This window comes from Petaurus breviceps, unplaced genomic scaffold (genome assembly GCF_028583685.1).
Source record: "Petaurus breviceps papuanus isolate PSGF00001 unplaced genomic scaffold, PetGlider_PUasm1.0 91133, whole genome shotgun sequence".
Lineage (NCBI taxonomy): Eukaryota > Metazoa > Chordata > Mammalia > Diprotodontia > Petauridae > Petaurus > Petaurus breviceps.
Window position 1 is genome coordinate 27,829,931 of NW_027187419.1, and position 26,284 is coordinate 27,856,214.

The 26,284-nt window shown below is 38.9% G+C and overlaps 1 protein-coding gene across 1 annotated transcript in view; it reads left to right on the forward strand.

The window, feature by feature from the left end:
* MAML2 (mastermind like transcriptional coactivator 2) overlaps positions 1-26,284 on the forward strand; it is a 439,594-nt gene that overhangs the window by 36,860 nt on the left and 376,450 nt on the right. The gene's annotated exons all lie outside the window — the stretch shown is intronic.

Consider the following 26,284-nt stretch of genomic DNA (forward strand, 5'->3'; position numbering starts at 1 on the left):
GATCAACTGTTAATCCCTCATTTAAAAAAAAACAAAACCAAAAAAACATCTAGTGAGAGCTGAGCTCTGCAGCTTTTGTCTTGCTAGGCAGATCTGAGCAGTTCAGCTTCCTTAAGCCCATACTGCTTTTCACAATTTAGATCAGACTTACAGGAAGTGTTCCTCACATTAATGAGAAGAAAAGGCTCATTAGTGAACAAGGCTTTGGTCTCTGCTGGAGGCTAATGGATCTCTTTCTTATAATTACTCAAGGAAGGTATTTGCCATTGACTATCCTCGGATTAAACCCTTCCTGAGCATAGCCTATTGCCTGGTTTAGGTTATTGTGCAGTCTGAAGACTTTGTGGTGAGTGCAAGGACCAGTGGGGTACTCATTTTCCTTTTTTCCATTTTCCTTTCTTTCCCCTCCTGGAAAAGGGATCACAGAGTCATAGGTCTAGAGCTGGAAGGAACCTGGGCAATCAGAAAGGGCCAGCAGATGTTCTGTGATCATTGTTAGATACTGAATTAGTTATTTGCAATATCAGGCCTGAGTTGCCATATCCATCCTGTTATTTCCTTTATTTGGGTCTCAATTTCCTGCTCTATAAGGAGTGTGAGTATGTGAGTGAGGATGTTTCTTGACCTCCAAGGTCCCTTTCAGCTATAATTGATGGGATCTTATTTCCCTTCCTCAGTTTTTGATAGCTAAAGTTTGTTCTATAGGAGCCAGAACACCCATATGTAGCAGCAAGCACCCCAAGCGTCCTCAGGGTTTGCCGCCACCACAGGTTCTTGGATCTGCTTTGATAAAGGAAAGCAACTCAAAATGGGTTAACAAGCTTACTTTAATGAGTCAGACATATATCGTTTACCTTGTTCAGGGGAAAAAGGTCAGCACCCCGAACCTCAAAGTATACAGGCAGAATTATCAAGACAGAAACAGATCAAGTAGACAGATTTCCAAACTGTCCAACCATTACATCCATAACAAATCAGCATCTGGGTTTTTCAAAGCCAGGGGACTCTCAACAACGGCTTCCCAGAATTCAGATCAAATCACAGAACACTTCTCAAAGTGAGTCCCAAAACAAAGCTACACATCAGGGCTTATATAGCCTTCTCCTGGCTCAGAGAATGTAACAACCTTATTGACTCACTGGCCAATCAAGAAGTATCTACTGAAAAACAAGCCTCCCACCCCAGGCTTCAGGTGCACATTATCCTAGAGGCAGGGAAGATCTTTAAAATTTACATTCTTATACACCATATCAACCTCACAGGGCTGTTGGGAGAATCAAAGATGATATGTGTGTGTGCATGTATGTCTTTGCTATTATTTTTGTTGTTATTGTTATTGTCAGTCCTTCTTTCTGTTCATGAGTTCTTTCTATTTTGTTTGTAATAGATTAAATATATTAACGCCACCACCACCACCAAGAATGGACCCTTTATTCAACTCACCCTCTTCCCTCAACTTAAGACCATGGGAAGTCCGATAGGTTTACTTTTGTGCCTACTGGCTGCCACTGAGATCTGGACAGCCCATGGTGCCAACATTCTATATGTGTCAGGAATAGCCACCAAATGTACTTTTTCACAGAGTTATTGCCAGGCATTTTATCTTGATATTAGTAAAAGCAAATACAATAGCTGGATTCAGGGAATCTATTGGTCTTTGTGTAACTCTTACTGTACCCAGCAGGTATCCAGCAGTAAGGTTACCTGGAGAGGTTAGGCAAGCTGGGTTCTAGGCTGCCTGAGCCCCTCACTGCCCGCTATTGGCCTTCAAGTAAAGAATCTAAAATCACCCTGTAATTTGAGGGAACCACTGATTCTGCTCCGTGGAGACGCTTCTGGTCCCCACTGTCAGTTCCTCTATCATCTTTCCTTCTACTGAGAAATACTCTGGTGATACTGAGAGTAAGAGTTGTAAAAGGGTGTGCTTTGTGTATGTGTGTGTTGGGGGAAGGGAAGAGTTGAATTCAAGAACTTCAGGTACCAGAGAGGATAATCTATCGGCAAGAATTTATCAAGTGACATACTGTGAACAGTTAGGTGGTCCAGTGGATGGAGCACTCATTGGACTTGGAATCAGGACGACTTATCTTTATAACTCCAAATTTGACCTCAGCCACCTACTGGCTGTGTGACCCTGGTCAAGTCACTTAAGCTTGTTTACCTCAATTTCCTTATCTATGGAAATTAGCAGGAGAAGGAAATGGCAAATAATTACAGTATTTCTGCCAAGAAAACTCCAAATAGAGTCATGAAGATTGGACAAAACTGAAAAACAACTAAACAACAACAACGAAGCACCTATTATGTGCCAGGCATTTGGAATACAAAGAAAAAAGTGAAAAAGTCTTTGCTCTCAAGGAGTTTATATTCTGAAAGAGGTAGATTGGATGAATATACATGCATATACACATATATATGTGTATATGTATGTATGGTGTATAAAATGTATGTATGTTATATAGGCACACACATATATACAGAGATATATACATAACTCATATATATACCTGACTATATAATATATACACATACTTTTATAGAGACATTAGTAGTGTCTTCCCTGCTAAATCACTGAATATATTTTGTATATTCATATGTACATTTATACACACATGTACATATAAATGCTCAGGTGTGTGTACCCGCATGTATTTCTGTGCTCATAAATATAGGCACATGTGTATAAATGTGTATAAAAACGTGGATATATGTGAACAGGTACATATCCACATCTATTACACAAATACATGTGTGTAGGTGAGTATAAATATACAAAATAGATTCGAGGTGATTGGGAGGGGAAAACAGTAGCTTTTGGAATGATCAGGAGGGGCTTCACATTGAAGGTGACATTTAAGCTGAGACTTGATGGTAATGAAGAGTTCTAAGAGATAGAGGTAAGAGGGAGCATGGAGGCTCAGAGATGCTGTTGTCAGGAGAAACATTTGAGCCCCCTTGAAACCATCCTTCCCTCTTCTAGGTACCAGTGTTCCCATGATCCCTTGACCTTTCTCATAATCACTTTTAGAGAAATTTGTACTTCACTCTATCATAGACTTCTTGAGGTTAGAGAGGTTAGAGGCTATATCTTATTGCTCTTCATATCCCCCCTCATCCCCAACTGAAGGACTAGATTACTCCCAAGGTCCATTCTATCCATCAATTCTTATCCTATTCCTCATCCTATGACCAAGCATAGGACCTTGCACATAATAAGCAATCAATACATATTTGTCAAATTGAATGAATGAACTTAATTTTGACTGAATGACATAGATATTTGCAAAGTGACGTAAAATATCCCATTTGATTTGAGATTCTTGTTCAGTGCAAATTGGGCTAGATGACATCTGAGGCTTTTCCAATGAAGATATCATAAGATTCTGGACTAGAAAAACTGTAAATTTAGAGTGAGAGGAGCAGGAATATGTCACTGCATTTCCCTGGTCTTTTAGGTGATAACCTACTGCAGCTTTATCACCAGGGGCATTGGGACCTAGGAAGATAGAAAGAGGGACTTTTCCCCTTCGCTGGCTGCAGATCCTCTACCCTGAGAATTAGAAAGGAGAAGGAAATTCCCAAGGTATGTGTCAGGGACCTCCCTAACCATGAGTGCCCTTCCTAAGTCTAAGGAACTAGAGGTGTCCTAACTTTTTCAGAAATATCATAGCACTTAGTTGCTGCCCAAGCAAGATTAAGGTAATATTTACATGATGGAAAAACACCAGAGCAACAGAAGTTGACCTGGTGCTTTGGGTCAACCTAATGCCCAAATTGGATCAGCAGCCCAGCTGGTCTCATCTATTGTGTAGAAATTGGTTGTAAAGATGGTTTTATGAGGGTGATCCTACACTGACAGGACCAGAATCTCCAAAGACTTGCTCACAGACCTACTCTTAACTCAGGTAGGCTACTGGAGTACCTGAAGAACAGAGTCATTCAAATAAGATGACAGGGTGACTTTGGGCCAAATGCCATCAGGGAAATGATAGTGTTGCTGTTTTTCTGATCAGCTTTATGGGCACTGGGAATGAGAAAACTGACTCAATCGAGTCTGTTGTGTTCTGCAAGAAATACCCCCTACAGTGAGTAACTTTCATATAAGGATAGACTAAAAAGATTAGATCTTCAGTTTTGAGGGAAAAGCTGAGATGGAATATAGTATTTTTTTTAAAAAAGCCTAGGCCTGTAAAAATAACAACTAGTATTTATATAGCACTTTAAGGTTTGCAAAGTGCTTTACAAATATTATCTCATTTTCTCCTCTCAATAACCCTGAGAAGGAAGTGCTATTTTTATCCCCACTTTACAGATAAGGAAACTAAGGCAGACAGTGTCTGAGTTGCATTTAAACTCAAATCTTCCTGACTCCAGGTCTAGCACTCTATCTACTGTGCCCACTAGCTACCTAATCCTGGCACCAAATCCTGGGATGTAAGCATGTAGGGACACCACCACTTCTAGAGAAGCTCAATAGACTTGGTTTAAGATCAGTAAAAGGAAATAAAGTTTTACTTAGTGGATGCTAAATTTATGAAAGCCCTTCCCCAAGAGCTGTAATCCCAACTGGGTAGTGAACAGTGCCGTTATTAGACTTCATAGTCATATAGGACATGAGTTGTACCATGCCAACGTTATTGGGTTCCATGAGTGTGTTGGGGGTGTATTGGATCTGTCAACATATTCCTCAAGGTAACTCTGACCTGTGGGATATTGCTCCTGTTTCCGCAAATGATACATTAGAAGAGTTGGGCATCCTTGATGCCACTGACTCTGGAGGTACTGATGGTATCCCCACTTTGTTGCCACAAGCCTCCCCAGTCCTCTTATTTCACATAACCAAATGAAAGGTCTGGATCCCTAATTATGCCACAAATGGCTCTAGACCCATTAATATAAATTTTGATTCCTCAGGGAAGGACCTCATATATCCAATCAAGAGGAATGGGATTAAGGCTTTCTAAAAATCTCCATCCATTTGTTTGCTTGTTCACCAAGAGATTGAACAGGATGAAATTACATGTATGTAGAAGCCAAACAAAGTAATATTCTCAAGATATATTTAGAAAAGTCCACAAAGAATAGCTCCATAATGGATTATTAAAGGAAATGGGTATGTATATGTTGGATCTCCCTAATCTCTGAGGTTTACAGCAAGTAAAAAAACCATGTTCTCCTATCCCCCTGTGATGCCACCAACAGAACATTGTGGTTGATGGACCCTGAGTCTGACCCAGTATAGAAATTCTTATGTTTGAGATTGAATTGATTCATAAAATAAATGCTTATTGAATGCCTATAACACAAAAGGCAACGTTGTTAAGCAAGATGAAGACAAATTCTCTTCCTTCAAGAAGCATACATTCTAGTAGGGGAGATAAAAAATATGGATTAAGAGAACTACCATACAAGGTAGATTATGATTAAAGCCATGAGACAGTGCCATGGGAATTCAGTTCAATTCAACAAACATTTATTAAGCACCTTATGGAGCATGGCACTGTATTTAGCACCAGGGATACAAAAATAAAAATGGCACAGTCCTCAAGGAAAGTCCATTCTCATGGGGGAGATAGGACACATCAACAGACAAATATAATACAAAGTATGTTGTGACATTGTGGACAGAAGAAGATCTAGACAGACCATGGTGGATCTTGTATGAACTGTTGTTGGCATGTTGTCTGCATCATTAGAATAGGCCCCCCTGTAGAGCAAGGACTGGATTTTCTGTTTGTTTTTGTTTGCTTTGTCTTTCTTTGAATTTCCTAATCTGAGGACAGTTCCTGGTATATACATTCTACACTTGCTACATTATTGTTTACTGAATGCTGATGTAGGAAAATTAGATGGGGTGGAATATTTTTAGCTTAGGGTAATCAAGGAAGGCAGTACTAAATGGGGAAATCCTACAGCTAAGTCTTGGATGAAGGGAAGTATTCTGAAAGATGAATATGAGGATGTAGGGTCCTGCAAGCATGGGATATAGCTTGTGTTAAAAAGACAGAAGTGAGAGTTGTAGAAATTGGAGAATAGTTTAGGAATCTGGTTTTGTTAGAGTATAGATTCAGTCTATGCGGTGGGGAAACTGTGGCCTTCTAGGTGCTTGAGTGAGTCTTTTTGACTGAGTCCAAGTTTCACAGAACAAATCCTTTTATTAAGGGGATTTGTTCCGTTAAGTTTAGATTCAGTCAAAGGGCCACATTTGAGGACCTAGAGGGCCACATGTGGCCTCGAGGCCCCAGGTTCCCTCCCTACCCCTGGTAGAGTATGTGGAGGACAGTAATAAGAATCAAGTTCATAAAGGCATATTGGAGTCCACATCTGGAGGGCCTTAAGTGTCAGGTCTAGAAGTTTGTGTTTTACCCTAGAGGCAATATGAGAGCCATTGAAGAGTTTTGGGAAGTGACATGGTCAGATCCCTGCCTTATGAAGATGATTTGGGAAGCTCTGTGAAAGTTGGATCAGAGAGGGAAGCAAGGAGACCAATTAGGCGGCTGTTAACCACATTCCAGGTACTCGGTGATGAAGCCCTGTATGAGGGAGTCGACCACATGAATGGAGACAGGCATGGCCACGAGAAATGTTGTGGAGGCAGCACTGACAGGACTTGGAAAGTGATTATACACAGTGAGTAAGTAAAAAATGACTTTGAGGTTTCAAACATGGGTGACTGGCATGATGATGGTGCTATCAGATGATGGTGCTGTTGTTAGAGAAAGGGAAGTTTGGTGGAGGGTCCAGTTTAGGGTGGAAAAAGATGAATTCAGTTTTGGAAATCCTGGATATACTTTTTGGTGCAGGGAGAACATCCACTAGGCAGCTAGAAATGATGTAAGAAGTAGAGAACAGAGAGAGAGTCTTCTCTTTATTGATTTTTTTTTTTTTTTGCTTTTTGGAGGGCAACTGGGATTAAGTGACTTGCCCAAGGTCACATGGCTAGTTTTTGTGTTAAGTGTCTGAGATCAGATTTGAACTCAGGTCCTCCTGACTCCAGGGCCAGTACTCTACTCGCTGCACCACCTAGTCTTTATTGATATTTAAAAATTTATTGTCTAATATTTCCTAATTTGAACTAGGTTGAAGTCTAGTAAAAACTACATTTTGTAGGGAAAACTACTTTAGCCTCTTGTCTTCCGTAGCCTCAGTAGGCTAGTCCAGGTGAATTCAAGAAGCGAGAAGGCAGCATTGGTTGTACAGTGGAGATAGCAGTGGAACTGGAGTCAGGAAGACCTGAATTCAAATCTGGATGAAGACACTTACTAATTGGGTGACTCTGGGCAAGTCACTTAACCTCTGTTTGCCTCAGTTTCCTCATCTGTAAAATGGGGACTAAAATAATAGTACCAAATAGTGAGGAGCAAATGAGATAATAATTGTGAAGCACTTAGCTCACTGCTTGGTACATAGTAAGCACTATTTAAGTGTTAGCCATCATCATCATCCTCATTAGCTGAAGAGGAGGTAGTCAGAGGCCAGGAAAAGAAAGAGGCAAAGGAAGAAGTGAGAGAAGGGAAAAAAATTAACTTTACAAGTTTTAAGAAGTCAAGCTCTTTGGTAGTAAAAGTTTTGAAGACCAGTAAAAATATACCATAAATTGTTGGCAAGGATCTGTGATTGAGAAACACTATTATAGTTGGCTTTATTGAGGGAAAGGTGGGAATCACATGGGGCTCAGGAATTGCTATTGACCCCTTTCTTACCTTATTACCTTGATAAAAATCAGTTTCCCCCTGCTCCCCTCTCACAGAGACCTGAACTACTCCCCCAATGGTCTCTTTTCTTTTACATGAGATTGTAGGGATCAGAGTTCTAGAGGACCAAGTGTGTGCTATACATATTCTTTTTTTTTAAAGCAGTTGGGGCTAAGTAACTTGCTCAAGGTTATACAGCCAGTTATTTTTTGTGTGGGTGCCAAGTATCTGAGGCCAGAACCGATCCCGGGTCTCCTGACACCAGGGCCGGCGCTCTTACTCAGTGTGCCACCTGGCCGCCCCTATACATATTCTTTAAGGCTACGCCTGTTGGTAATTTTTTTTGAAGCACCAATTTGGAGAGGTTAAATTTTTAGCTTATGTATTAGTGTGTATCCTAATACTGAGTGTAGTCTCCATGTGGAAGACAGACTACTCCCCCCCCCCCCGCCCTGCCTATTTTTCATAGGTTTGTCAGACTGCCTGCTACCTTATCTGGAGAAAGCATTTATAAACTTTATTTTCTGCTCCCTTACGACTTCCAAGAGACAGACTGGGATTTGAGGGTCTTTCCATCCTATGGCATTGTCGTCCACATTTTAAACAATTCTTGTGAGGTTCCCCTCAGCATGAACCTAGAACCTTAGGGCCAGTTCTTTACTTTGGTCCTGTTCTAGTCCACAGGGTACTGAAGTAGGATGGAGGCCCAGGGGGGTGCTTCTCTTATTTGCTCCGTCCCTGCCACACCCATGGTGATTTCCCCTTCTGGCCCCATACTGGACAAGACTGTCTCCATGCCAAATACTTATTCTGAGTGCAAACTCAGTCTAGCGTTATCTTCTGAGCAGAATAATGCAACTGTGGTTGGCTCCGGACAGGAATTTGGGAGGCAGCATGGAAAAGGGAATAAAAGGGGGGGGGGGTGTAAAACAATCTGTTCATTGTATAGTGACGCTGTGTTTTAGGTTATCTTAGCAGAAGGATTAGAAACAAAGAAAATGAGGTGACGGTGCAGCTGTGTAAAGTGCTTGTTAACCCTCTTCGATGTGGCATTGGTCACCAACCCACAGGAAGGATGTTGTTATTGTCTGGGAGAGGGTGAGGCCTCAAACGAAAAAAATCTAAGGTATGAGGAAATGGGAAACAAGTTGGTCCTGTTCTCACTGGGAAAAGGGGGATAACAGGGATTCTCAAGAGCTGGAAGTCTCCATAGAAAGCTTCTAGCCCCTCCCTGTGAAGTCACAGAGGAAACTGAGGTCCTGAGGTGTCAGAAAACTTATTAGAAAGGGGGGGAAATCCCTGCTAGTTAGAACTATGAAAAAGTAGGTAGCGGGTGATAGGGTTCCCTCTCATCAGAAGTCTTCAGGTGAAGGCTAAGGGGACTACTTGTCAGGGGTGTTACAGAGGGGATTCTTGATAGGTTCTCAGTTGGGCTCAGTGATCTTCAAGTCCCTTTCAACTCAGTGATTCCAAGATTCTGTGAACCTCTGATTCTGAGATGTTGTGATTCTGAAATTTAAAACCACCATTCATAGATTGTTGTTATTCACTTATTTCAGTCATGTCCAAATCTTTGTGAGCCCACTTGGGGTTTTTTTGGCAAAGGTACTGGAGTTGTTTGCCATTTCCTTCTCCAGCTCATTTTTCAGATTTGGAAACTGAGGCAAACAGAGTTAAGTAACTTGCTCAGGATCCCACAGCTAGAAAGATTCTAATTTGAGATTTGATTTTGAGTGTCTGAGGTCAGATTTGAACTCATCTTCCTGACTCCAGGCCCAGCACTCTATCCACTGTGTCACCTAGCTGCCCCCCCCCCTTAAGTACTGAATTCAGGACTACTTGTGAAGACTACTTAGAGTAGTCTTAGAGTGCTAAGCTTGGACTACTTAGAGTAGTCTTAGAGTGCTAAGCTTGGAGTCAAAAAAGAACTGAGTCTGAAACCCATTTCAGACACTTCCTTGGGCCTCACTCAGTTTCCTCTTTTCTGAAAGGCCATGACTTTTAAGGTTCCTTCTAACTTTAAGGTCTATCATACTAGCAATCATGCTCATACAAAATCCAGCAGTCCACTTTTGGTTATAGCCACTGACTGCTGCCTTTGTCCATTTTTTACAGCCAACACTTCCTACCTTTTGGCTCCTGGGCTCTCAGAGGCACTCTTTTCCATCTTTCATTCTTGTCTTACGAATCTCTAGAGGACTGTCAATGAATAAGTGACCATATTTCCTGAACCAAAAATTAGCACACATAGTCTAACAAAGGAGACTTACTCCTTTTGCAAGGTTTTATTTCTTAAGTGCATTTTTATTTCTTGAAATCAGAATTACCTCAGAAAATGTGGGATATATGATGACTCTGGCAGGGAGGGGTGAGTTATGATGTTTTCCTCTCAGCCTGCCCCTAATAATTTTTTAAATTATACTCCCCCTTTCCCCTTCCAAAATGTGTGTAATTCACTTTACCAAAGATTCATTTGGGGTAACAAGGCTTGTCATTAGAATTTAGATAACAGCAAGACGTCGTGTTTCTACAGTTTTACAGTTTGCAAAATGTTTCACTACAACAACCCTGTGAGGTAGAGTGTTTCATTATATGTATTTTACAAATGAGAAAACAGGATCAGAGAGGTGGTGTGGGTTGCTTATGGTCATGGCTAGTTATTAGCAAAGTCAGGCTTTAAACCAGTCTTCTCAGTCCAACTCTGGGTTCTGTTTCCATTAAGCTATTTCATTAGCAAGCAGGCAGCTAGTAGATAGACTGCTGGACCTGGAGTCAGGAAGACCTAAGTTCAAATATGGCCCCAGATACTTACTAGTCTTATAACCCTGGGTAAGTCACTTAACTTAGATCTGCCTCAATTTTTTCATCTGTAAAATGGGGGTGATAATAGCACTTTCCTACTAGGGCTACCAGGAGGATAAAATGAGATAATATTTGTAAAGTGCTCTGCAAAACCTCCAAGTACTATATAAATGCTAGTCATTTGTATGGTACCCTACAGATTAGTCAGTTATACCTTAGTATTAATTGTTTTAATTGGACAATTTTTCTTTAATCACAAGCTGAGATTTTTTTTAATATTAGGAAATTGAAGTTAGGATATGGGGGGGGGAATGTGGAACAGGGTGAGTTGAGGATAGTAGAGTGGGTAGAGAAAGAGGAAGACGTGAATAAAACAGTAGAACTGAGAGCTTTGGGCACAAAGAGGAAGCTTGAGGGCCTTTGGCATCTGGGTATAAAGGTGAAGTGTTGCCAGACTATGGGAGAGGTTTTAAACTTCACCTACTTAAAGCAGCGTTTTCTAGAGCTAGTTCTTCTTGTAGTATCTCAGATTGTGTAACCTGTTTGTAGAGAGGAGTCTTTGTGGGAGGAGGAAAGGAAGCCCAGCTTAATCCTGAGAAAGGGGTATGGTTACATGGAAAAGGTATAATACTGAATAAGAGCAAAAACTGACCCAAGGTCTAACATAACAATATTATTTACTAATATGTCCCATTCTCTTCTAACTAGGCTAAATTGGTGCTTACTAAATCCCCACAGATTGAAATTCTGTGTTCCCATTTTACCCCATACTTGTGTTCCCTCCCTCCCTTGCCTTTGTAAGTTATTTTGCATATGGTTTGTAAAATGTTCTACAAATAAAATAACAACAATAAAATAAGAAGCGCATTGTAAAGGTCTAGCTTTACTAAAGTCCCACTATACTAAAGATACCTACATAGAGGTGACTCTGGGTTCTCAAAAGCTTTGACAATATGACACAAGTTTGGGCATGGCTTACCAAAATCACAAAAGTTTTCAAGACAGGGCAGAGACTGTGTGTCTGTTGTCTGAGGACCACCTAGGATACTTTCTGAAAGACTCATCACCAATTGTGGCCACAAGACAATAGACATTTTTTTTAGTACCCATCACTCTGGAAAGCCATCTACTAAGGTTTGGAAGGGTTTTGATGTTCATCAATACAAGTAGAAAATCATGGATCCTTCTGGTACCAAGGTAACTAAAGGTCCAACTATCCAAGTGTTTCCATTCTTCTCCCTGTTTTAAGTCTCCCATGCTTTAACACCTGGGTGGGTTATATTATCTCCCAAACTGACGTGACATCATAAAAACAATATCTCTTCCTTGGATAACTCAGTTACTTTTCAACATACAATTTTTATGCATCTGCTCATGTGAAATAGAATATCTTCAATGGCTGTAGTTAGTTTAAAAATCTTCATTTGATTATTTCTGAGAAGATAGGTATTCTATATTATCAGTGGATTAAATACTAATATTTTTATGTATGACTTGTTTGGGGCTATAGTTTTTCTTAAATAGTCTTAAAGAACCCCTCAGTTTCCACTATTTCATCAATATTGCCACCTTAGTGAAATGAGTGTAGAATATGTCCAATTTCATCTCATTGTGACCTGAAACAATAAGAAACATGAAATCCCTGTCATCACCTGTGAGGTACAGTGACAGTCATGCTAGCATTCAAACCTCAGCTTTTTCACTTAATATTTTTGTGACCTTAGACACTTTGTGACTTTAAAAAGTGACTTAGGTCACTTTTGTGACCTTAGATCCTTGGGCCTCAATTTTCCCATATGTAAAGTGAAAAAGTTAGAATAAATGATCTCTGAAATCTCCCTGAGCTCCAAATCTTTGACTTCATGATCGTTCTTTCTTTTTTTTTTTTTTTTGCTTTTTTTTTTCTTTGAGGCTTGCCCAAAGTCACATGGCTATTTAATTGTGTCAAGTGTCTGAGGTCAGATTTGAACTCAGCTCCTCCTGACTCCAGGGCCAGTCCTCTATTCACTGGGCCACCTAGCTGCCCCCTGACTTCATGATCTTTCAAATGATCATGTCATTGCAAAATAGATGAGGATTATAACACATGAAACACAGAAATCTCAAGGAAATGTATTTGAATAACTTTTAAAAAATGATATTCTCAAAGGTGTTTGTGATAGAGACATTACAGATTTTTTTTCCTACTTCTATATTGTTTGGTAACACCAGTAACTCAAAGGCTGAATATTAGGGAATTTTTGCCCAGAAAAGTTTACACAATATAGTAGAAACAAGATTTGGAAAAAGAAGCTTTTGATGAAAAAAAATCCCCAGGAGAAATAGTTCCTCTCTGTTAAATTCCCATCCCTATGTTTACTTACAGTGTGAATACTTCACCTTTCTATAGCATTTTATAGCCGGTGACATAAGTCTCAATAACTGATGATAATCGTAAGAGAGACAAAGAGCAGATTTTATATATTCATCTCTAAGCCATAATTTGCCTGTGGCTAGTTTGCCCCTCCCCCCACATATTCTCCCTCCTTGCCTCAGCCTCTTAAAATACATACTGTGTTTCCCCGATAATAAGACACCGTCTTATTATTTTTTTGGGAAAGAAAAACACCAGAGGGCTTATTTTCAGGGGAGGGCTTATGTTGTCCTGCCTCAGCTCTCCTCCACAGGCACTGCTCTCAATGGCGCCAGCAAGCAAATCACTGGGGAAGAACAGGATTTCGCACTCACTGCTGCAGCTCTGATTGGATGGAGCTCGGAGTGCGGCGGTGCGTTTGGGGGGGGGGACGGTGCATACAGAGGGTACCATAATGTAGCGTGTAGCACAGGGGATCACCTTCACTACAGTAGCAATCTCAAGAGGGCTTATTTTAGAGGAATCTTACACAGTAAGGGGAGGGCTTATATTCGGGATAGGTTTTATTATCGGGGAAACACGGGTAGTTTGTTTTTAGGCTCAGCTTAGGTGTCTTTCTGTGGGAACCCTGTCCTGATGACCTGGTTGTTGGTGTTCTCCCTACCCCAAATTACTTTGTAGATATTTCATATTTAATTCTATCTATATCTACATTATTACCACCTAAATAAAATGTAAGTTCTTTGAGGGTAGGGGTTATTTTTTTTTCCTTTGTATACCTTGTACCTGTCAGCTTAAAGTAGCTATGTGGCACCATCAAGAGAACACTGGCCCTGGAGTCAGGAAGACCTAAATTCAAATTTAACCTCAGACATTTACTAGCTGTGTAACCCTAGACAAGTCACTTAAACTATATCTGTCTCCATTTCTTCAACTGTGAAATGAGACTAATAATAGTACCTACCTCCCAGAGTTGTGCGGATCAAATGAGAATATTGGCAAATTGCTAAGTAAAATGCCTGGCACATTTTAGGTATTTAAAAATGCGTGTTCAATTGGATTTGTTTTTCAGATATTTTATCCAAGAAGTCATAGGATCTACATAGTCTTTTGGGCCTTTGTTTTCCTTCCATGCTTTACAGTCCTCAAATCTACTTATATTGTTTGTAAGATGTAGGATGATTCCAGGAATTTCATGTTTTTGATTGTTTCAGGTCCCATTGGGGTGAAACTTGACATTCTCTCAAGTAGGATCAAAGGATCCATAGATTTTGAGCTGGCAGGGATTTATCAGCACTGAGATAATTTACAGTTGAGTGAATGGTAGAAACCTTGATGACCCTTTGTGACCTTTAAAAAATGTTTGAGGAAAGTTGTTTCAGGCCCCTGGTTCCATTTATTGTGACATCAATTATACTTCAATGGATTCATGATCTCAAACTGTTCGTATCTTCTTGTCCTATGAACTTTTTGTCCATGTCCTTTCTACAGCACCCACCCAATTTGCTGAAGGCCTTCCTCTAATTTTTTATCTGTTTCTTTTGTTTTGTTTTGTTTTTGTTTTTACTATTTGGAGTCTTATCCTCAAGAGAGCAACAGTATGCTGATTTTTAGGCCACCAAAATCAATCAACAAGCATTGATTAAGCACTTAATATGTACCAGGGATTATCCTAAACACTGAGGATAGGAAGTAAGGCAAAAACATGATTGCTGTGTTTAAGGAGCTCACATTCTAATAGGGACGACAATATGCAACTATGGACACACAAGCTATATATAGGGTAAATTGGAGGTACTCTCAGAGGAAAGGCACTAACGTTAAGGGAGAGAGGGAAAGGGTTTTCACAGAAGGTGGAATTTTAGCTGACACTTGAAGGAAGTGAGCCAAGCCAGGAGGTAGAAGGTGAGGAGGGAGAGTAAGTAATTCTCAAAGGCCTTCAATGAAGACTCAGAGTAGTTGTGTAGAACCCCTAAATATAAGTTTATTTTCCCGAAATCATTCCCTTGATTCTCTGTACAAAGAGTACAAAGAGAGAGAAGCTTCTAATCCCATCCCACAAAGCATTTATTAAGCACCCACAGTATGTATAGGGACTAGGGAAGGGTGGGGCTATGCTAATTGCTTGGAGTATAAGACAAAATGAAAAAATAAACCTTAACCTCAAGGAGTTTATATTCTACTAGAATCCTGGGGGACTTGGGAGAAACAGAAGAATAAAATGTATATGTGATATGTGTGCACATACACACACACATATACATATAAATATGAAGAGAGAGAGAGAAAGCACGAGCACATATATAGGACATTTTGAGAAAGATTAACTTTCTTATGTCCTTCCTCCATTTGAACTATGGCAGTTATTTAAGTTCCTCAAATCAACATTTAATCCCTAAATACCACATTAATTTTTTTGGGAGGGGAAAAAAATACCATAAAGTAGCTTAGGGTTGAAAACCTAAGATTTTTTCAAAGCATCCATTGTATTCTTACTGAACTTGACCTAAGGATTTGGACTCAGCTTTCTATCTGGAGCAAAGGCTCTTAACCTAGTGTCTGTGAATTTGTTCTTCTGTTTTATATGTATTTGTAATTCCACATATTTTATTTTCTGTATTTATAAACATTATTCTGAGAAGGGAAATATAGGCTTTACCAGTTTGCTAGAGGAATTAATAACAAAAAAGGTTAAGAACCACTGAGAGGTGTCTCTCAAAAGAAATGCTTTCTCTGAGGCACTGAGCAGATTGCCTGTATAGAATTGTTTTCAATTCCACAAACATTTTTTTTTATCCAGCAGCTACTGTGGTTAGGCTCTGGGGGTACAAATACAAAATTAAGAAAAGAACAAAGGCAGCCCTTGCCCTCAAGGAGTTTATATTCTACTGCCCCCCTCTACCTCGCCTTGTGGGCACCTTCTGCTAGATTTGAGGCTAAGAAACAGAAAATGAGTGTAGATGTGATTGGTAATCTCTAGGTCTAGCAGCAGAATCCAAACCACTTCTGCAGTGTTAAAATACCAGGCCATTTTTAAACTTTTCGATGTGAGAGGAAATTCCTTGTCCTGCCATTTCATATTGTGAAATAAGAATGGTATTCTAGCCCTTGGTATGAGGTCAGACTCATTATTACTCACTTCAGTGGGAGTTAATTTTCTCAAAATACTGGAGAGTTCATTCCCAAAATTTCAACTCATGCTAATGACAAGATTGTCAGCTCTCAAAGCCAAGACCATTTTTGTATTTTGTTCCTTTGAAGTCTGTGTTGCATGAGTTTAACCCCTAGCACTTTACCTTGCTCTCATAAATGGTTATTTTTATATTGAGATGGGAAGAATCACTGCAGGAAATGTACATTTCAGCATGGAAATATGAATGGAGACTCATCTAGCAACTCAGATTTGTAACTGCTTTGCATTTTGGCTTTCTTTTCCAGATTCATATTTTTAAGTTAGTCAGGAAATGATGAGAAGTAGTGAACCAAGGAGTTACCACATGTAAACAAATGAATAAATAAATAAATATGTATATAGAGATATACTTAAACACACATGTATATATTATATATGACAATTTGAGAAGGATTAACTTTCTTATTTCAGTCCTCCATTCAACATTTTACTCCCAAATTCCACATTGTTTTTGAGAGAAAAAAATAAAACACCATAAAAACACTTGGTAAAATGAAAAAAATATTATAATTTTTTTTGTAAAAAAATGTAATCAGATTGTGGTTTCTATGGAAATAAGATATCAGTGGACCCCTAGCAAGTGAAAAGTTTCTATCAATATTAAAAGTAATACAATTATAAAAACTGTTCCAGAATGGATTTAAGGATTATTGTGTAAGAACATGACTGACACACCAGTAAGTCTCCCCCTCCCCCTCGCACATATGTACATACATATGTGAGGAAGGTTTCAATTACATTTCAGAGTTCTACATTTTTTTCAGCAAATCACTTGAGTTTTCTCCCTCATAGTTTAAGATGTCAACAAAATGTCTTGCCATAATCCATACTTTGATGTTTGATATTTTATATTCTGAGAGGCTGCTTGGGGGTAGCGATAGATAGCCTGCTTCAAAGTTAGGAAGACATGGGTTCCTATCCCATACTGGCTGTGACCCTGGACAAGTCCTAACCTCTCAGTGTCCCAGGACACTTCCTAAGATTATATACTTCAGTACAGGTGCTGACCTGCATTAGTAATGGAAGTTCATAAGTGCCCACCTCACCCCAAATTGCATGCAATAACCTTTTCTTCCCCCAAAAATACTTTTACACTTTATTTGAATCATCCAGTGAAATTTTGTCTCTACTTCTGAAGTTGGGTGAGCCCCAAATGTAATCTGTATTATTGTTCAATGTTCAGGAACACACTAGACTTTAAAAGGAAACCAAAGGTTCTTCCAACTAACCCTATGCTGGACTTCACCAAAGTCAGGAATAGCAGCTTCCTATCCCTAAATGATAGAAAGATTGAAATGAAAAGCTAGAGATGAATCTGTTAAACCCACTCTACTGCCTTCAGAGCTGGGCAGAGGACTGACAATAGCCTTTCAGGCTGCCAAAACTAACATTATACCCTGAGGTAACAGAGTCATTCTGGGATATTTGCATTTTTTAAGGTGAAGCTTTCACCCTCAATGATGTTTTGAGAGTCTGGAAAGGGAGGTGAATGCCTTTTGATCTTCCCAGAGAACTATAAAAACCATTTCAGTCCTGTATTTTAATGCATGAAAAAACTGTATTTCATCTTGTGGCGGCCGGGCAGCTGTCTTGAGAAAGTCTTTCCAGTTTCTCAGTCAGTTTCAGGGAATGAGATGGAGCTCACTTGAAAATGGCATTTTCCTCCTTTCCTTGCAAATGCAGAGCCAAATACAGAGCTCTACTCCATTGTGAATAGAAGTTCTGTACAAAGGCTGTGGGTGAGAAAGAGCCCCCTGGTAATCAGGCCTGTGGGCACATTAATCCTTAAGAAATATACTTTACACACAGCCCCTGACTTTTCTTTTAAAGTGAAAGTATAACCTAAACTGTCCAGTGTTCATATGATTGTCTCTACCTTTGATCTCATTTCATGTTCTGAGCTGAAAGCAACTCGATCTCCATCCCTATCTCCTTTCATAGATGATAATTAGCACAGGTTGAGGAGGCTAACTGCAATGGTATCCTTTGCCATTCTAAAAGGAGAGAGGTAGAAAGGACTGGAGTGATTGTTTGCTGTGTTGGTGACTATGATGTTGCCATGGGAAAGCTCAAGACTTCAGGAGGGGTTTGTGTTTCCTTGGGCTGAGGGCCAAGCTGCTGTGACTTATTACAACAGTGTGAGTGAGCTATAGAGAACAACATCCTGTGTAGCAATTCAAAAGACAGGATTGCTTTAATCAGGAAAAGATAGAGCACTATTTATTAATATGTTATTTCACCATGGATGTAAAAGGTAAATACACAAAGTATACTATGAGTTCCTTGCTTTGGTCTTTTAAACATTTGGGGGGGGAGGGTGGAGAGGAAACAAGCAAAAAAAATATCACCAGACACCTAAAGATTGTCAGTTTTCTTTTAAATTTCTAAGAACTGTGCTCTAGAATAATTTGTTCAATCATACAAAGAGTAATCAATAAATTTATTGGTTCTCTATTCAATTCAACAAACATTTATTAAGTATCTACTGTACATAAGGGATTATGATAGATGCTAGATGCTAGATAGCATTAAATTGTGAGCTCCTTGAGGGCAGGGGTTGTCTTTTTTGCTGCTTTTTTATATCCTCAATATTTACCACAGTTTCTGGCACACAGTAGGTATTTAATAAATGTTTATCAATCAATAGAGGCAAAAATAAGAAACATTTTCTGCCTCCTTTGAAGAATACATATTCACAGATAAATAAATACAAGATAATTTGAGGTAGCGTAGGGCACTAAAATGAAATAGATCAGGAACGGGGAAAGGCTTCCTGTAGGAGGTGGCATCTGAACTAAGCTTTGAAAGGAGCTGAGAATTCTAAGAAGGAGAGATGAGAAGGGAATGTTGTTGTTGTTTTTCCATCCTGGGGGACAGTTTGTACAAAGGCATGGAAGAGTTAGATTGTGCAATTTTAGAAGCAAAGAAGACTGGTTTAGATGGAAGGCATAAAGCGAAGTAATGTGAAATAAGAAAAGTAGGCTGGAGACAGATTGTGATGGACTCTAAGAAATAAAATTTCACTAGACATTACCCAGTGGAAAGTACTGTTTGGGTTTTTAAATCTCTTCCAAATGCTGGAGAAGATGTGAAAAAAAAATTGGGACACTCATGTAGTGTTGGTGGAGTTGTGAACTGGTGCAACCATTCTGGAGAACAATTTAGAACTATGCACAAAGGGCTATAAAACTGTGCATGCCTTTAATCCAGAAATACCACCACTATATCTGTATCCCAAGAGATTAAAAAGAAAGGAAAAGGACCAATGTGTACAAAATGTTTATAGTAGCTCTTTCTGTGTTTGCAGAGAATTAGAAATCTAGGGGATGACCTGTCATTTGGGGAATGGCTGAACAAGGTGTGGTATATGATTGTGATGGAGTGTTGTTGTTCAATTGTATCAGTCATGTTGTCCCTATTTGGGATTCTCCTGGCAAAGACACTGGATTAGTCTGCCGTTTCCTTCTCCAGTTCATTTTACAGATGAGGAAACTGAGGCACACAGGGTTAAGTGACTTGCCCAGGGTCACACAGCTATTAAGTGTCTAAGGCCAGATTTGAACTCAGGAAGATGTGTCTTTCTGACTCCAAGGTCAGCATTCTATCCACTTCACCACTTAGCAGTGATAGAATACTATTATGTTATAAGAAATGGTGAGCAGGATGGTTTCAGAAAAACCTGGGTTTCAGAAAAACTTATCTGAAAGAATGCAAAGTAAAGTGAGCAGACCCAGAGCATTGTACACAGTAACAGTAATATATCATAATAATGATCAAATGTAAAAGACTTAATTGCTCTAGTCAAGACAAGGAGCCAAGATATTTCCAAAGGACTCATGATGATGAAAAAATGCTATACATCTACAGAAAGAGAGCTAATGAACTCTGAATGCAGATTGAAGAATTTAACTTTGTTTTTCCTACTTTTTTTGCAACATGACTACTATGGAAATATGTCTTGTATGATTTCACATGTATAATTGATCTCATAATGCTTGCCTTCTCAATAAGTGAGAGAATTTGAAATGATTTTTAAATAAATAAATAAAATACAATTATAAAAAATATCTCTTCCTCAATTGTTTACTCAAAAAGTAGTTCACAATTTAATACCATATCCTTAGCTTCTATCACAATGCCATATACATATATGTATGCATATACATAGACACATGCACACATACATACATGCGCACACACACAAAACAAATGTTTGTTGAATTGAATAGAGAACTGGCAAGTAGATTAGCCTTTGCATGATTGGACAGATTATTCTAGAGCACAGTTCTTAGACATTTAAAAACAAATTGGTGATCTTTAGTTGTCTGGTGATTTGGGGGGGGGGGGGTTGCTTGTTTTTCCCCCAAAGAAATAATTCACAGGATCATAGAAGTGGAAGGGATCTCAGAGGTCATCTAGTCCAACTTTCTGATTTTGTAGATGAATGAAGTGACTTGCCCAAAGTCATGCAACTATTAAATGGCATAATTGGACTGTTTAATCCAGTCTTCTGACTAGAGACAATGCTCTTCATTTACACCAATTTGACTGACTTAGCTGAATAATTCTCACCCACACCTATATAACCCAACATGGAATAAAGTATTGAAGATTATTTAAAATGTTACACAGTTTGCTAGAGCTATGCAAATTTGGATTTCAAGTCACAAAGTGCATCCTGGGGGCCAGAAATACATTCTATTTTGTAATCATCAAATTTCCTCTTCCCTTTGCATTGTAAAGAGTTTGCTTAGAAGTTCCCTGAGATCCAAATCTTTCATAGCTTTTCATCTGCTCCAAGGAAGAAGGGAGCATACATATCAACATTTCAATTTTTAACAGAATATTGACATCACCATATTAACTCATTTGTCATGGGCCCTGTGTTTGTAACCATGTTCAAGAAGATGTGACATGCTGTTAGGTTTTCTGAGCATACTATTAGGTAGCAAAGGATAGGCCCTCTTTTTGCCCTGAGTTGCTATGAATCAGAGAGCTGGTACAAATGCATTGGATGCAACTAAATGAAAGCCTTTTTTTGCATTATAACATGAAGAAGGGTACCTTCTCGTAGTCTAACAGAAAACATACATTTATATAAGTGAATTTTCTGAAACCATGTCAATTTAACATTTCAAAACAAGGCATTTCAGAGTGATTTGGACTTAAGTGTAATTATGAGTTTTGTTTTGTAGTTTTATGTGGTTGCCACTTTATATGTTTTTACCCAGTTTGTTCCTAATGTATCTATTTTGCATAGATGCAGATGTTTTACAGATGTTCTGATTTTCACTTGCTGAATTTTCAAGGTTGGAATACTAATCATCCAAACAGGTTAAATAGGCTGATTAGAGAAGCTCCTTTGAATCAACTCATACATAGATTTCATTTATATTGGATAGAGGCTCAAGTAGTTAGACCCAACAGGTGTAGATGATCCATGAGAGGACAGTTTTCCACGCATTGAAATTTTCGTTTAGCCGCTTCAGTTGTGTCCAAATCTTTATAAACCCATTTGGAGTTTTCTTGGTAAAGATACTGGAGTATCTTGACATTTCCTTCTCTAATTCATTTTACAGATGAGGAAACTGAGGCAAACAGGGTCAAGTGAATTGTCCAGGGTCACACAGCTAGTAAAAGTGTCCGAGGACAGATTTGAACTCAGGAAAATGAGTCTTCCTGACTCCAGACCTGGCCTTCTATCCACTTTACCACGTAGCTGCCCATGCATTGAAATATAGAATCAACAACATCAATTGTCTTTTCTTTCTTCCTTTCAGAGGGGGTGGGGTATGGTGGAAAGAGCCCTAGATTTGTAGTCAGAAGACCTTTGTTCAAATATTGGCTCTGCCACCTGTGTGGGTAGGTCACTTCCGTTCTCTCAGTCTCAGCTTCCCCATCTGCAAAAGTGGGATAATGATATTTGATGTTAAACTGTACTGTTTAACATTTCTTCCAATACCTTAGGTAATGCTAGGGATGGCACGCTCATTAAATTTGCAGATGACACAAAGCTGGGAGGGGTTACCAACATATGTGATGACAAAGTCAGACTCCACTGGGATGCTGAAAGGCTGGAGGATTAGACCGAATCTAATAAGATGTGATTTCATGGGAATAAATGTGAAGTCTTGCATTTGGCTACAAAAAAATCACCTCCACAAGATGAGGAAGCACGGTTTGATAGTAGTTGTTTTGAACATGATTAAACTTTTTTTGATGGTCTTTAAGCTCAATGTGTGACAACAGTATTATGGAGAAGCCAAAAAAGTAATTTAATCCTGGACTCCATTAAGAGAAACATAACTTCTAAGAATAGGGTATTGATAATCCTACTGCACTCTGCCCTTCTCAAACCTTATTTGGATTATTGTGTTAAATTCTGGGAAACTTAGTTTAAAAAAGTTGATAAACTAGAGAATGTCTAGAGGAAGACAAACAAGATGGTAAAAGACCTTGAGTTCATTCCATGTGAGAAACAGTTGAAAGAACTGGACATGTTTAGCCTGAGGAAAAGATAGCTGGTTGGGGGCGGCTAGGTGGTGCAGTGAATAGAGCACCGGCCCTGGAGTCAGGAGCACCTGAGTTCAAATCCGGCCTCAGACACTTAACACAAAAAGTAGCCGTGTGACCTTGGGCAAGTCACTTAACTCCAATTGCCCTCCAAAAAGCAAAAAAAGAAAATAAAAAGAAAAGATAGCTGGGAAAGGGATGGGATGATAGCTGCCTTCAGGTATTTGAAGGACTGTCACCTGGAAGTAGGATTAGTCTTGTTCCATTTGGCCCCAGAGGGTAGAACCAGTAGCAGTGGACAAAAATTGCAAAAAAGAAAATTTAGGCTCAATGTTCAAGAAAATTCCCTGACAAATTAGAACTGTCCAAAAGAGAAATGGGCTGCCTTTAAGAAGTGACAATTTCTCCCCTCCTTGGAGGTCTTCAAGCAGAGTGACCCCTCGTCCAGCATGTTTGAGTATTCCTTTTCAGTATGGGTTGGATTGGATAGTCACTGAAATTCCTTCTAACTTTCAAATTCTGCAATTTTGTAAGTATCAACTGAGCCAATGTAAATAAAGTACTTTATGAGTCTTAAAATGCTATATCTGTGTCAGCTATTACTCTTAATATTATAATTTGTATTCATAGAATACCATGGAAAAAACCTTGGGGGGTAAGAATTGGTTCTTTTTGGAGAACCAATAAATATTTGGAAAGTAAACCTCCACCAGAGGGGTATTAAGTCAAAAACTTGTGACCCTTAAGCACTTGTTTTCTTACTCACTTTCTGCATTGCACATTTCATTCCTTTTAACTAGTGTAGATGATTTATTTTGCAAATACCTGGTTGCCTAAGTATCCTAGCAAGGACCTTCTTTTGTCAGTGGAAGTATCACAAGGTGGAAATCAAGAATGATGTCCCCTACTTTCTTCTTTATGTTTCTTAATGCCATTCTGTCTACCTGGAATGAGTTACATTGGCATTACTTGAAGAGATTATCACTGCAGTATTTGGATGTTAATACATGGGGTCAGAACATATTGGGAAATTGGGTATGGTTGTACTCATTCTGTTACTTATTCCTTAAGGGGAAAGAAAGTGGTCATTTCCTCATGATGGAAATAACTATTGAGTCCAGAGGACCAAAAGAAACAAGCCATCAATTCTACAGGGAGACTGAGCTGGCACTTTTGTTTCTATTATGATATGCAGACATATTGGTGAATATGCCAGTGTTTTCAGAAAATAATCTAACCTGCATTTCTAGTGATCTTTTGGTTATCTAGAAATTCTACAAATTCCATGCTTCATTTTGTCAATGATAATATACACATTTAGACCTAAATATCAAACCAAGAGGGGGTAATTAAGGTAATAGTCATTCCCACATTGCTTTCTGGTTTTATATATTACTGATATATCAGGACTCAGAGCAAATGCATTATACTGTCTGTGACTACAGTTAAGTACCAAACTTAAATAGAAAAACTTTAATATTGGTATTATCTGAATAACTTGAGAGAAGTTACATTACATCCTAAGTGTACCTGGTATGGTTAAAGACCAAGAACTATCTAATGTTCACAGTAGGGAATAACATTTAGGAAATTCACAAATTATAGTTCATATTAGACTTCTGTTGTGAGTTGTTGGTACACGAAAGGGTTATCTGAGCACAAGTCTATGTAATGAAATACAGAATATGTGAAATCAAACATACTTATAGAAATTCAAGTACATTTATATGTGTTCATAGTCTCCATTAAAGAGAGAACGTTTTGCTTGAAATAAATTGTCTTAAAAATTGAAGAGCTAACAAAACCAAAATTCATGAAGAAGTTTTCTTATTATGGACAGGTTGTATATATTAAGCCACAAGTTATCCACCAAAAAAAGTCTACTGTGACTAGGTCTGCATGTACAATAGGATAATGATTCTAGAATTATATGTTTAGTTGAATCAATCCATCATGGAGTCATGATGAATCTTGAGAGAATCCATTTTTCTACTGAACTATGTATGTGTAAGATCCACCATGGCATGTTGGTCTGACCAAGAATTATGACTGATGTAACCCCACCATTGTGCACAATCTGAGTGTTATTCTATGTGCAAATATAAAAACTTTGGCCCTAGACAGAGAATTTACATTGATGGGTATATTGTGACTTGTCATAGCCCCAGCAACCACAAATTACATTTTTTTAGAGATGAGTGTCTGGTTTTGGCTGAGCTAGAAGTTGCAAGAATGAATATGAAGCCAGTCTCCTCTAGGTTAAAGGTAACCATCATGCCCAAATTCAATTTTCTTTAAATAAGATCTTGGTCAAATTTCAGGATTGTCATAAATTAAACATAATCCATCTTCCCTGACAAAATCTAGCTTTCAATTTTAAATGAATTTCATGATCTTTCCCCCCCTCTCCCTCTACTTTTTATACTTCTTTGTTTCTTCTTTACCTTATTTTTTTCTTCCTTCCGCTGCTTCTAACCCTGGCTATAAAGCCTGACGACTATAAAAGCTCACAACTGTCTGTGATCAGGTCCCCCCTTTTTTTTCCCTTGAGATTTCTGAAGTGAGCCAGGTCACTTTCTTTAAATTCTTGCTATGACTTGGTATATGTAAACTGCATTCTTGCTTTAATGCAACGAGGATATATAGCATATTGCTTCAGAGGTCAGGCAAGTCTGCACAATGGAAGACTTCCTTACAGCCAGTGACTGCCAAGTCGGCTTTCAGGACTGCAGAAGGAGAGTCAGGTTACTTTCAGCAAGGTCATACAAGCTTGAAAAAAAAAATGTTTATCTTTCCTGGGTGGAGAGGGTTTGGGGGAGGGGGAATCTGGGAGTTTGTGGGGAGGTAGATGGAAGGTGATTGAGCAAGCACCCAACAAAGACTAGGGGAATAAAGGAAGGAAGAAGCCATTAAGTGCATTTAAAAAGAAATAAATATGCCAGGGAGCTTGTTGGATTTGTTTCCCCTTCTCCTTTTCCACTTGAGCAATTAAGAAATGACAAAGTCACTGTAGGCAACTTTTCATTAAATAGTTAATACTTGGGATCAGTAAGCAAAGAGAGTTCAGTGACTGCTATGAGAAACCTGATCATACTGCAAACAGTTCCTTCTAAGTCCCCATCTACTCCTTAGCATTGCCTCTGGGTTTTCATATTAATACTGTGCTGTGTTGCATATTGACTGTGCAGGGTAAAGATAGCCAGCTGGGAAAAAGGAGTGAGTCTTGGCCTGCCCTATATGTAGAAGTTGGTTGGGCAGTTTGAACCAACATTCATGGATGTCTTTGTGCTAACAGCTAAGGTCTGGTGACTTGCACTTTCTGTGGCAATTAACAGAAAGTTGTTTAGTTATATGGGTGCCACTTTGGACCTGACTTATAATGTTGACTGTATCATTGGTCATGTCCTCTGGGGCTTCAAAGGATCATAGATTTGGAGCTTAAGTCATGATGTGAATGATCAGCTGATAGTTAAATTTTCAGTGTGAACATTTACAACTCAGAAATCAGCAAATCCTAAAAATGGTGGGGAGCAAGTTTGATTTGTAGTTTTGTTGATTGTTTAAACTTAAGAAAGTGTTAGTGAAAATGCTAATAAGGCAAATTAAGCTTAAAAATGTGTCATAAGTACATTGTTTCCCCCCCCGCCCCCCCCCCCAAAGAGCCAGTTGTTAAACATTGACCACACACCCCTGGAAGGAAGGTAACTACAAATGTAGTAACATCTTTAG